The following is a 12,500-nucleotide window of genomic DNA, read 5'->3' as shown; positions in this document are numbered from 1 at the left end:
CTTCCTTCCACCTCCACTCCTTCCCCCTTCCCCTTCTCTCCACTTCCCTTCCTCCCCACTTCCCCTCCTCCTTCAACATTCCCCTCCTCCTTCCTCCTTCCTTTCTTTCCCTCCTCGTTCCCCCTTCCCCATCCCCTTACCCTCCTTCCCCCTTCCCCTCCCCTTCCCCTCCTCCTTCCCCCTTCCCTTCCCCTTTCCCCTCTTTCTTCCTCCCTTTCCCTCCCCTTCCCCTCCTCCTTCCCCCTTCCCTTCCCCTTTCCCCTCTTTCTTCCTCCCTTTCCCTCCTCTTCCCCCTTCCTCCAACAGGGCCCTCCTCCCACCGACCTCCGACTTCCCCTGTGATCTGTCCTCATGATCGCTTCTTCGGCCTCCGAAGAGTCTTCAAGTCTTCCAGAGGGCGGGAATGGGACCTCGGGAGTCGCGATTTGCATTTTTCGGATTTGAGGTCTTCGGAGCGAAATTGCATCTGCGGGACGGCCGAAGTCGTGTAATTCTCTTGTCAGAGGCTCAAGTGGATGATGGGTAGTCGGTTTAAAGGAACCGCTTAACCGATTGGGTTTTACATGCCGGTTAGGAACGCCGAGCATTACGGGTAAACGGTCTTTTCTTTCGATGTCATGGGTCACGCAGTCCGGAGGGTTTCTTGAATGTCACCGAAATGTGCTTATTCAGTTCACTCTTCTGAAGGGGAACTGTGTGTGTGTGTGTGTGTGTGTGTGTGTGTGTGTGTGTGTGTGTGTGTGTGTGTGTGTGTGTGTGTGTGTGTGTGTGTGTGTGGGGGGGTGTGGGTGTGTGTGTGTGTGTGGGTGGGTGGGTGGGTGGTCCAAGACCGTTGTGAATCGCGCACACACACAAGACGACACTCCAAACTAGGAGTAAGAGGATTTCTTGTCATCTGAACAAAATCGTCTTGCGTTAGCCAGAATAAGATATATAGAGATCATCTAAGCGGAGGAGTATAAAATCAAGACCCGTTGATCTAGATAGAAATACTGATCAGTTTAATATCATATTTACAAAGGTAATGACAAATGCATAGTATTTTTCTAAATGGTATTATTTTGCTTTGATACACACACACACACACACACACACACACACACACACACACACACACACACACACACACACACACACAATATATATATATATATATATATATACTGTATATATATATAGATAGATACGGATAGATATAGATATATTTACGAAAAACGCAAGACCTTACTATGAATACTAAATACAATATGGAAGTAAATGAATAAATGAATAATAAATGAATGAATATATTAATATATGAATGAACGAATATATGAACAAAGGAATGGTTAAATGAATAACTCAGCAAGTGAGTACGCAAATGAATTGATGAATAAATGAATGAATGAGCGAATGAAAAATAAATAAATGAATGTTCTTCGATGTATACACATTTTGGAATTTTCTTGTCGAAATTTTGAGTGAGGGGATGGAATCCAAAACTGAATGCATCACTCGAGACAAGACAGACCACATCGAGGCCAGCGTCTAGAGAAAGTCCTCTATTGCACGTACAATTGGAGGAAAGAGTTCATGTGTAGATGTATTCATTTAGAATTTATATATATATACAGTGTATATATATATATATATACATATATATATATACATATATATATATATATACATATATATATATATATATACATATATATACAAATAATTTCTAACAGTTATCCCAGGATTCGAACTGGTCCTTAGTTGACGCTACGTCAGAGCTCTACCGACTAAGCTAATGGAGGTCCCGGTTCGAATTCCGGGGCAATGTCGGAAATTTGGGTTGACATACGCCATTACTGGCGATTCTCTTCAGGTATATATATATATATATATATATATATATATATATATATATATATATATATATATATATATATATATATATATGTATTATATTTTTGTTATATATTTCTGTGTTATATGCCACAAATGTGAAACAGAAAATGTCTTGTTATTTATTTTCATTTGATCTATTTTTCATTTATTTCACCTTTCTTCTTCTTCTTCATCCTCAATTCTTCCTCTAACTGCACAATCTCACATACGACCCGGGTCTCGAAAACGACCAGATTGCTAACAACGTGTCGAAATGGCTAATGATCTGCCGTAATGGGTGAATGGTTCCCACTAATGGGTAATTGTACCCATCGCTGAATAAATACGAGTAATTACATTTCAGCAATGGACAGCTTTATATCACAAGGGGGTAATTGGGTGTGGTAATGGGTAATGTTTATGTGGGTAACTAACTACATGAGGTATTAAATGCCCTTCGGAGGGAGTCTGAGATTCGTACGTGCTTCGAGCTCCGCACTGCGAGCCTGGATTCTCCCTCCTGACGAAGGTAAGGTACTTCTTCGTCAGGTATCGAGATTTTGGTCTTTTTACAAAATGGAGATTCTTCTTCGTTCTGCGGTCGAAAAGAGTTTTGATTCTTTCTTTGTCGTCTTCATGTCGTCTTCTTTGTTTTCTTTGTCTCTTTCTTTGCCTCTTTGTCTTCTTTGTCTTCTTTGTCTCTTTGTCTTATTTGTCGTCTTTGTCTTCGTCGTCGTCTTTGTCTTCTTCGTCGTCTTTGTCTTCTTCGTCTTCTTCGTCTTCTTTGTCTCCTCTCTCTTCATCGTCTTCGTCTTCTTCGTCTCCGTCGTCTTGGTCGTCTACAATGGGGTTCTCTCTATGCCTAGTAATACACAGGGCTTCCAGTTGCAAACAAAGAAAGTCCTTCTCTCTGGAAGTGTAGATTCCTCCTTCTCTTCACTCCTCATTTATTTCCTCCTCTCTCTCCTCTTCCTCCTCTTCCTCCTCCTACAGGCAGAGGCGGATCCTCCTCCCCTTCCTTTTCCTCCTCCTCCCTTCCCCTTCCTCCTCCTCCCTCCTCCTCCTCCTCCTCCTCCTCCTCCTCCTCCTCTTTCTTCTCGTCCTTCAGGCGGGGGCGTTTCCTTCTCCTCCTCTTCCTCCTCCTCCTCCTCTTCCAACATACAGAGGCGTGTCCTTCTCCTATTCTTCCTTCTCCTACTCCTCCTCTTCCTACAGATATAGGCATATCATTCTCCTCCTCCCACTCTACCTCCTCCTTCCACTCTTCCTCCGCCGTCTCCTCCTCCTCTTCCTCCTCCTTCAAATGGTCCCAGTCCAGCCCTTCTCCTGGACGCTGAAACATGCTCCTATTCATTCAGAACTGAATATAAGAATGAAGGAGACTTCAAGAGACCATAAGGCCTACACTAGACAGTTCCGTGACCCTTACCGCCTATCATCCCCACCCATAAATCTTTTCTCAAACCAATCAATAGTTTCATCACTCACTAAATGTTAACCAAGTCTATAACATTCGCTAACCACCCTGTTGGTAAACCGGTCCTTGCCTATTTCCTTCTTAGAAATATTTTCTTTTTATTCATTCGTTTGGAGAACCTCACCAGCGCTTCTGTCCATGTGGACAATCTCTCGTCCTTCTCCAGGTGATGACAGGCACTCCGGTTCTTCTTTGTTGGCGCCGAAGAATTCCTTCGCGCGTCGGCGTTGTTTTGACTTCGGAGAGATTTCGGAGGGGCCAATTAAAAGCGGTGACTAACGCCATCAAGAGTCTTCGGGTTCCTTAGAGGTCGTCTTCGTGGTCTTCGTCGTTGTCGTTGTCATCGTCGTCTTCTTCGACGACTTCTTCGTTCTCGTTCTTCTTCTTCTTCTTCGATTTTCTTCTTCTTCGATTTTCTTCTTCTTCGATTTTCTTCTTCTTCGATTTTCTTCTTCTTCGATTTTCTTCTTCTTCGATTTTCTTCTTCTTCGATTTTCTTCTTCTTCGATTTTCTTCTTCTTCGATTTTCTTCTTCGATTTTCTTCTTCTTCTTCTTCTTCTTCTTCTTCTTCTTCTTCTTCTTCTTCTTCTTCTTCTTCTTCTTCTTCTTCTTCTTCTTCTTCTTCTTCTTCTTCTTCATCATCATCATCATCATCATCATCATCATCATCATCATCATCATCATCATCATCATCATCATCATCATCATCATCATCATCATCATCATCATCATCATCATCATCATCATCATCATCATCATCATCATCATCATCATCATCATCATCATCATCATCATCAATTATCATTCTCCTACTTCTCTTCCTCTTCCTCCTCCTTGTTTCTCTCTTTTTCCTCTCCTCTCTTTTCTTCCTCCTCTTCCTCCTCCGGGTTCGCGCGGGCGTATGACAGGGCAAAGTATAGATTTTGTTTTTGTAATTTTATTACCTTAATATAGCTTTTTACTGTGCGCTTGATACAAAGAGAATTGATGATTACGCCTGTGTAGTGACTACATTTTTTCTTGTAATAGAAGATTTTGGGTTCTTATTAATATATTTGTATACTTTGATTTTGTACAAATTCATTCGTTAATCTATTCACTTATCTATTCATTGATCTATTTATCTATCTGCCCATCTATTTTGTTCATCTCGCTAAGACGTGTACGCTAGCAAATAACTTTCTAGCTTCCTTTCCTTCTTTTAACTAGCCCTCCTTATCTCTCTTAGAAATAATGATGATAATATTAATGATAGACTAGGTACCGAAACAACCATGTAAGGACCAATAGGTCCGCTGCTGTTCGTTTGTCCTTGTAACTCCATCTAACTCCATCCCCACCTCTTTGACTCCACCTCTTCGGTAAGATATTGTCCTCCCATGGATAGAAGCGATGGTTATAGGTGACGTGGGTTGAGCACGTGGAGGAAAAGCAGAGTACAATTGCCTCCACATATGCAGTAGCTGTATCCATGATTTACGACACAATCGACACAATACATTATAGTGTGTTAAATTGTATATTCCAGTAATATGATAACACATAAATACAGGGTGTCCCAAAAGAAATGTACTCTTCAATGTTGAATTTATTTGAAAAATGTGGTCATCAGTTTTAAACTTTAGAAAATATTAATTCTTGTTCCACCTAGTCTAGTCCCCACTGCGCGTTTACAAATATCAAAAATGACAACTACCATTTTCCTAGCCGTAACTGGTATCGCGGACCAGTAAATTCGACAACGTTACTTTTTTTGGGGGGGGGGGGAGGGATTATAATAGAAAACAGCAATAGAGGTGCTGACCATATGTCACATGAGTTCAACACTTTAAAATTATAATTAACAGCAGTTGGTGCCTTGAAGATTCCATATTCAGGTCTCATTGGTGATTTCAATGAATGAAGACCCAATATCCTGATCCTCTTGGTAATTATGAAGACCATTTGTGGACCTTGAAGACCACATATATTACTGATCTCACAGTGCACTGACGGAGTTACCAAAAGCGTGCTGGCCTCGCAGTCGCTTAGCCGTGAGTTCGAATCCTGCACGCCTCTCCGATTCTTAGCAGTGACTGTTACCTGTCCCAGTATTCAAAAAGCATAGGGCAAAGGTGACGGCTTCGGCTGCAGCTACTTAGCACCTCCTGCCGTAGGTTCCTCACTATCCTTTTCGAAAGACCTTAGTACATCTAAGAACTCCCAGGTCTCACGGTCTTATTTTCGTCTCGAGAACTCTCCGGAGGACCTCTGACCGGAAGAGCGAATTCTTCGGGACTTCGAGAGCCCCTCGGGACCAACTCTTCGGAACCAACTCTCGAACCCGCCGCCATTTTGGATCGATCTTGAGTTTTTGGAGTAGATTCAGCTGTTGTTGTCGTTGTTGTTGTTGTTGTTGTTGTTGAAGGTCGTCGTTATTCGTGTTATTTTTGTGTTATTGGTGTTATTCATGGTGTTATTGTTGTTGTTGAAGGTCGTCGTTATTCGTGTTATTTTTGGTGCTATTGGTGTTATGGTGTTGTTATTGGTGTTCTTCATGTCCTTGTCAATGGTGTTGATGTTGAACAGGATCACCGAGCGTGCAAAGGTCTTCTCTACTACATTGGACAGTACAGGAAAGATGTTATTGTACATTTTTGCATGCACGCACACACACACAAACCTATACTCACACATACACACACACACACTCTCACTGACTCACTCTCACTCACTCAATCTCTCTCTCTCTCTCTCTCTCTCTCTCTCTCTCTCTCTCTCTCTCTCTCTCTCTCTCTCTCTCTATCTATCTATCTTTCTCTCCTTCTCCCCTTCCTTTCGCTTCCTCCTTCTCTTCTCTCCTTCCGTGCTTCCATGGTGACCTGACCTGAACCAAAACTTCCTTTTCCTCCCCTCCCCCTCCCCTCTCCTCCCCCCTCCCCTCTCCTCCCCCCTCCCCTCCCTTCCCCCTCCCCTCCCCCCTCCCCTCTCCTCCCCTCCCCTCCCCTTCCCTCCCTCCCTCACCTCTCTCCCTCCATTCCCTTCCTTACTTTCCTCTCCCTTCCTCCCCTCCTTTCCCTCCCATCCTTCTTTCACTTCCCTCCCTCCTCACCCTCCTTCTTTCATTTCCCTCCCTCCTCTCCCTCCCTTTCCTTTCCTCCATCCTCCTCCCTTCCTCCCCTCCCTTTCCTTCCCTCCCTCTTTCACTTCCCTTCCCTCCCTTCTCCCTTCCCTTCTCCCCTCCTTTCTCTCCCCCCTCCCCCCATTCTCTTGGACTGAGCTTCTTTGCTGTACCACCTGGGGTGAAGGGGACTGGGGGGGACGTGGTTAATTGCTCACGCATCTATACATGCATACAGGACGTGCATGCACCACACGCATGTAGAAACGGGTGGCCAGCATACACGAACACACGCACACACACACACACACACACACACACACACACACACACACACACACACACACACACACACACACACACACACACACACACACACACACACACACACACACACACACACACACACACACACACACACACACACACTTGTACACACACACACACACACACTTGTATACACACACACACACACACACACACACTTGTATACACACACTTGTACATATGCAAAATACATATACACGCGGTCGCGTACATAGGCGTATACAAAACACACGTACACACGAAACATGTACACACATCCATGCACATATGCACAACAATACTTGCGCATAGACATACACAAAGGATGTGCATATACGTACACACAGTCACACATAACCACACAAACACCACACACACACACACACACACACACACACACACACACACACACACACACACACACACACACACACACACACACACACACACACACACACACACACACAACAAATGCACATACACACAGATACACATACACACAAAGCATATGCACATACACAGGCACATGCACATACACACACAGAATAAATAAGGAAAAGTATAATTGGCTTCTAATCCGACCTTTGATGTGTGTGTGTGACGTCACGTGCATAGAAAACGGACCTGGGGGCTGAAATATGTCCGAGATTGAGCAGAATTATTATTATTATAATTTTTTTTTTTTTTTTTTTTTTTTTTTTTTAATCGCATGTCAGCGGTTTGATCCAATGAGCCTGTGGTCGCGCTAGGGATTATGCGACGAAAGGCTAAAAGATGGGTCGGTTTGTTAAAAAAAAGAAAAAAAAGAAAAAAAAAAAGATAGAGAAAAAAGGAATAATCAATCTACAGTTGCCTTCGAAAATCTATTAAAACGTCCACTTAGTCTTCATTGAGTATATGATGCATATATATATATATATATATATATATATATATATATATATATATATATATATATTGTGTAAGTAAATTGTGTTCTGTGTATTGTTTACATTTTATAAATAAGTTACCTTGCAAATTATTTGATTTTATATAGAAAAAACAATTCATATAGATTTAGTGTATAAAAGTGCAGGGTCTTCTATAAAATAAATAGAAAATCTGACCATCAAAATAATTACAAAAGAATGATCACTGGTTATTTTCTAACCTAACTAAACAAATTCAATAGTTAACTGAAATGTTTTCCTAAACTTTAAGGTTTGAAGTTAACTGAACGGAATCGTTTGTAGTTCGCTGAAGTTCAGTTAGAACATAAGAATATAAGAACGGAAGAGACTGTACGAGACCATAAGGCCTACACTAGGTAGTTCCATGTCCATTATCACCTGTCATTCCCATCCATAAATCTATCTTATCGTCTCTTAAAACAGTCCATTGTTTTAGCGTTCACTACATGGTTACTAAGTCTTTTTCATTCGTTAAACCAGTTCTTGCCTATTTCCTTCTTAAACCCAAATTTGTCCAATCTAAGCCTATCGTTAAGATTCCTGGCCTAAAGACTTCCTTGAAAGTGTTTGTTTAGGTTAACACCTTTGGTGTTATTCAGGTGGTGTTATGTCCCATGCATCATTACGAAAATATTTTGTATTTGTTTTGCTGAAGAGGATGTCATAGAAGTGGGAAAATATTAAATATAAACAAGTTTAGATCAAAATATCACCACGAAATTATATTGTATTTGTGTTCCATAATGATAACCAGCCCTTATTAATTTATTTATCTATCTATTTATTCATTTATTACTATTATTATTTTTTTCGCATCTGACTTAGTTATGGACCAAAAGGTCCCTAGTCGGTATGCTCTTCCTTTGCTATCCTTTTATCCTTGGAGACAATGTTTTGCTGAAGAGGATGTAATAGAGACGGTAAAAGGATAAATGTAAATAAGTTTAAGTAAAAATAGAAAATTACTTCAATTGATATAAGACAAGTGAACCATGAACTCATTAACAGAAACGAATATCATAATGATATCAATGAGGATGATAATGATAATAAAAATCATAATAATAATTATAATATCTTAATGATAAAGGAAAAAATGACTAAGAAATATGAAAAAATATGAAAACTAACAGAAAATAACAAAAATAAAGAATAAGACAAATAATAGGGAAATGAAACTGAATAGTAATTAGCAAACAGTTAAATAGAAGTGAATAACAAATTATGAAAGAGAACAAGTAATAAATGACAGAGAAAGAACAAACAATAAGTAATAGATAATAGGCAAAATAAACAACGAATAAATAAAAAATGAAAAAATACAAAAAATAAAAAGAAAAAATAATAAAAAAAAACAAGAAAAAAAAAACAAGAAATAGAAAAAAAATACAGAATAAAAAATAAAGATAAAAATACAAAATAAATGAATAAAAATAAATGAATAAATGAAATGAGTGAAATAGATAAAATAGATAAAATAAGTAAATAAATAGAATAAATATATAAATAAATAAAAAACAAAAAAAAGGGGGGGAAAGACTGCGCCGACTACTGAGCATTGCATGACGAGCGTCCCCTGATGGCCTCGATCGATTCTCTTGATGCACCAGAAGGACCCAGACGGCGGTGCATGAAGGCTCCTCCTTCCTCGTGCCCAGGTCCTCCTCCTCCTCCTCCTCCTCCTCCTCCTCCTCCTCCTCCTCCTCCTCCTCCTCCTCCTCCTCCTCCTCCTCCTCCTCCGCCTCCTCTTCCTCCTCTTCCTCCTCTTCTCCTCTTCCTCCTCTTCCTCCTCCTCTTCCTCCTCCTCCTCTTCCTCCTCTTCCTCCTCTTCCTCCTCCTCCTCCTCCTCCTCCTCCTCCTCCTCCTCCTCCTCCTCCTCCTCCTCCTCCTCCTCCAGGGGGCTTCGTGCCGAGCCCAGCGGGGCGCCGACTAACCCCCTTCCTCCTCACCTTCGTCCTCCCCTTCTCCCCTAATCTTCTCCCTCATCTTCCTCCTCCCCTTCTCCCCTAATCTTCTCCCTCATCTTCCTCCTCCCCTTCTCCCCCTCGCCTTCCTCCTTCCCTTCTCCCCTCACCTCCCTCATCTTCCTCCTCCCCTTCTCCCCCTCCCCTTCTCTCCCTCACCTTCTCTCCCTCACCTTCTCCCCCTCAACTTTCCCCCTCACCTTCCTCTTCCCCTTCTCCTCCTTACCTTCCCCCTCACCTTCTTCCCCTCCCCTTCCCCTTCACCTTCTCCCCCTCGCCTTCCCTCCCTCACCTTCCTCCCTTACCTTCCCCCCATCACCTTCTTACCTTCTCCTCCCCTTCCTTCCCACCCCATCTTCTCCCCTCCCCTTTCTCCTTACCCCTCCCTTCTCCCCTTCCTCTTCATCTTCTCCCTTCCTTCTTTCCTCCCTCTTCTCCCCCTTCTTCCCCTTCTTCCCTTCTCGTTCCTCCTCCTTCCTCCCACTTTTCCTTTTCCCTTCCTCTCCCCTTCATCCTCTTCCCTCCTTCCCCTTACTCCTCCTCCTCTCTCCTCCTTCTCCTTACTCCTCCTCCTCTCTCCTCCTTCTCCTCTTCTTCCTTTCTCCAACCCCTCCCTCTCCACTACCACTCTCTCCTCCCCTCCTCCCTTCTCCCCTCTCCCCTTCTCTCTCCTCCCTTCTCCCCTTCCCCCTTCTCTCTCCTCCTTTCTCCCCCTCCCCCCTACACTTCTGTTTTCTCCCTTCTTTCCTTCTCCCTTCTTCCCATTTCTCCTCCCCCCCTTTTCCTCCTCTCCCCTTTCCTTCTCTCCCCCTTCCTCCTCTCCCCCCTCCTCCCGGGAGGTCATAAGGGACGAGATATGCTGAGTGAAGTCACCCAGCAGACCAGGTCATGCTGTCCAATTAGCAGCATGATTATGCTGCACGGCAAATATTTTGTTAATGCGTATATCGTATATAAGATTACAGTTTATATATTTACCTATGCTGCGTATTTTTTACAGACCAGGTCATGCTCTCTCAAGTGGTATGATTATACTGCGTGGTATGATTATGCTGCACAAAATTAATAATCACAATGCATATATCGTATGCTTGATTACGGTATACATTTGACATGCTGCGTCATTTCGGCAGACGAGGTCATGCACTCGTGCAGCATGATTATGCTGTTCTAGCATGTCTAGTAATAGTCGTGCAAATCCAGTTATCAGTTCGCACAACACAGATGATACCGCAACTGTGGTCAGAATGTTTCGGTCAGCAAGTTTTATCGTATCGCATCGTTCACTCGCGAATATACACTTTGGCACAGACATAAAAAAAAAAAAAAAAAAAAAAAAAATCGCGCCTTGCCCGCCCACCTGCCCGCCCTCCTTGCCCGCCTTGCCCGCCCACTGTCCAGGTGGGCCCGCCCGTGCTTGGCCACGTTGACAGTAGGCGACCTTCAATAATGGTGTCAACGTCAGACCCTGAGGGCCGGGTCGATCCATTGCCGAAGAACGGTGACATGTCTTCTTCGTCTTTTTCGGCCGAAGGGGATTTGCGGTCTCAGGAGCCTCCTGGGCCATCTTGCGTTAGTGTCTTTGGGGATTTTGTGTGTATATATATATATATATATATATATATATATATATATATATATATATATATATATATATATATATATATGCAATGATTGTCATGTTTGCATATGTTTGTTATGCATTTATGTTGTGTACGTTTTACATGTATGCATATTATGTATGGTATGTATTCATGTTATGTACGTCATGTATGTGTCATGTATGTTGTGTGTTAAAGTTATGTATGTTTTTGTGTGCATGTAAATGTGTGTGTGTGTGTGTGTGTGTGTGTGTGTGTGTGTGTGTGTGTGTGTGTGTGTGTGTGTGTGTGTGTGTGAAAGAGAGAGAGAGAGAGTGAGTGAGTGAGAGTGAAAGAGTGAGAGAGAGAGATAGAGTGAGAGGGTGATTGAAAGAGCGAGACATTTAATTTCTATATGCCATTCCTAACTAAACAAATATATTTTTCTCACAAGTGGGAAAGAAGCTGCGAAATATGTCGCCATTTCAACCGGTTAAAGACGAATGGTAGCATTACGTGTCCACCAATGGCACACCTCAGCTGAAGAGAATTGTCTGGTGTTCGCCAGAAGGCACTCTGGCACTTGGCGCCAACGTTGATCTCTTCGGCGCCAGCGTTGGTCTCTTCGGAGTGCCTCGATGTAGGAGATTTCAATTGAGATGATGTCCATTGGCAGTGGAAAACTTCATCATAACGAGGAAGGAAAGAAATTTACCTTCCCCTCTCTCCTCATCCTCTCCCTCTTTCCCTCTCTTCTTTCTCCCCTTTAGCTCACCATCCCCCTTCCCCCCCTCTATTTCCCAATACGTCTCCCATCCTCTACCCCCTCCCCATTACCATCGCCACCATTACCACCACCATTATCACCACCATTACCTTTACCATTATCATCATACCATTACCATCACTATCATTACTATTACCTTCTTATCATTATTATTACCATCGGTATCACCATTACAATGGTCACCGTTATCTTCAAGACCATTACCTTCATCACCATCATCATCATCATTATTATCATCGTCGTTCCCATCATCATCATCATCATCATCATCATCATCATCATCATCATCATCATCATCATCATCATCATCATCATCATCATCATCATCATCATCATCATCATCATCATCATCATCATCATTATAATCATTACATTACATTCATAAGCATTACCTTCATCATCATCATCATCATCATCATCATCATCATCATCATCATCATCATCATCATCATCATCATCATCATCATCATCATCATCATCA

The sequence above is a fragment of the Oratosquilla oratoria genome, chromosome 36, assembly GCF_046742065.1.
Source record: "Oratosquilla oratoria isolate Oo_2021 chromosome 36, ASM4674206v1, whole genome shotgun sequence".
Classification (NCBI taxonomy): Eukaryota; Metazoa; Arthropoda; class Malacostraca; order Stomatopoda; family Squillidae; genus Oratosquilla; species Oratosquilla oratoria.
This window is presented reverse-complemented; position numbering follows the sequence as displayed.